Raw genomic sequence first — 1,881 nt, 5'->3', positions numbered from 1 at the left:
TTGTAGAGCGTCCTCTGGTGGACAGACTATGCAACGCCATCCCTAACAGGGACGTTGTAGAGCGTCCTCTGGTGGACAAACTATGCAACGCCATCACTCATAACATGGTTGACAGTTTTTATTTTTAAATATTCATTTATCAGAATAATTTATTTGTCGTTATAAAATATTCTGATGAATGAATAGAAATTTCTTTTTTGAAATCGGCCATTATAAATGCTGATACAGATACTGTATATTGGGAAACGCCTAATATCGGGACTCTAATGCATACGCTGTGTAGACATGAGCTAGCCTGAAACTGAGAAGACAAGACTGGCTGGTGGACAGTCGGATTGACTGGTAACTTAAAAAAATATGTTGGCTGGTGATCAAAAATGTAAATTTAAAGCCCGGTAAATACAGTATGCATGGCCTTATAATCACTCCTCTGCAATTGTGCAGCTTGTATTTACCTTAAAAACATATATGTGTATATATATATGAATATGCATATAAATATATGATTCAGTATCTGACAATATTCTAATTCTTGATTTATTCACATACCCGTCCTTCTCAAGTCAGTTTTTCAGACACTAGTTAGATCATTTGGTCTGCAGACTGCTAGACATACCTGTTAAGTACACTAATATACTGAAGAAATGTCATCTTTGTAAAGTTAGTTGTGGAGAAAACAGATCTAACATGGCTGGTGGAAAGTCTGATTGGCTGGTAACTTTAAAAATATGTTGGCTGGTGTTTAAAAATGTGAATTTAAAGCCCGGTATATACAGTATGCATGGCCTTATAATCCCTCCTCTAAGCCATACAATGATGGTCTTTTATTCCCACCCTTATGTTAGGATTTCATGTTGTGTGATTAAGATTAGGCCTAAAAAGTACTTGGTTATGTTTAGAAAAAGTCATGCGTTGTGTCTATCATTTCATATTTCAGGCTCGCCAGCCATTTCACGCTTTGTGAACCTTTCCTTCACTGCAGAAACTCTGATCTCACAGTTCCAGCAGAGCTACACTTTCCTCCCCACTCTCACTGCTGCAAACCTCCCGTCACCCCTTGATCTCCACGCTGCTATTCTTAGCCGTCTGATGGAGAACAAGGCCCGCAGCAGAGAGACAGGTGCCAAAACACGGCTCACATCTGACGGAAATGAAACGGCGGCGGCTTGAACAACAAGAGCACAACTTTGTGTTCTCTGCCATTTGTTTTCAAATTTGAAGAACAAGTTTAGATGGGAAATAAATCAGCAGACAGACACAGTTAGAGACTAGTTGGTGAGCAGAGTGTCGCATTTAGCAGCAAAAGGGACAGACACTTTCTTTAGTTGGTGGAGAACAAAAACAGAGCTAAAAGAGAGTCTGAGAACTCACATTACGGGGCACACAGACCTAGAGGCTATTGTTAATGTGAGTATGAATCATGTAATCATCCTGCAGAATCTGGATGACAGTTCTCAGACAGTCCCAGCTGTACAAACTAAAATATTCCAACCCAACCCTCCTCTTCTCCTCACACCCAATGTCTCCTTTATGTGTTGGAACTGGGTGCAACTACACACCTTAAAGTCATAAAATAAGAATTGGAAGAGTTGATCTACTGGTTAGCCAGGTTGTCCTGACATTGCTCTGCGTGATATGTGAAGCCTGCTTAAAATTCAATCATAACTGTTTCATGATAGTTGAGTTTAGGCACCAAAACAACTTGTTCAGTTTTTGGAAAAAGATCCTGGTATTGGATTAAATCAGCCCCGAGGGACGAGGTGTTTCCTGGGTGAAAGTATTTGTTTTTTAACAACAAGTGAACTCCACTCTGACTTTAAAGCGTTATGTTTTATGTTGACACCATGTTGTGCTGTTTTATTTTGAGATTATTTTCCATTG

The sequence above is a fragment of the Etheostoma cragini genome, chromosome 12, assembly GCF_013103735.1.
Source record: "Etheostoma cragini isolate CJK2018 chromosome 12, CSU_Ecrag_1.0, whole genome shotgun sequence".
In the NCBI taxonomy this organism is placed as follows: Eukaryota; Metazoa; Chordata; class Actinopteri; order Perciformes; family Percidae; genus Etheostoma; species Etheostoma cragini.
Note: the sequence above shows the minus strand (reverse complement) of the source record.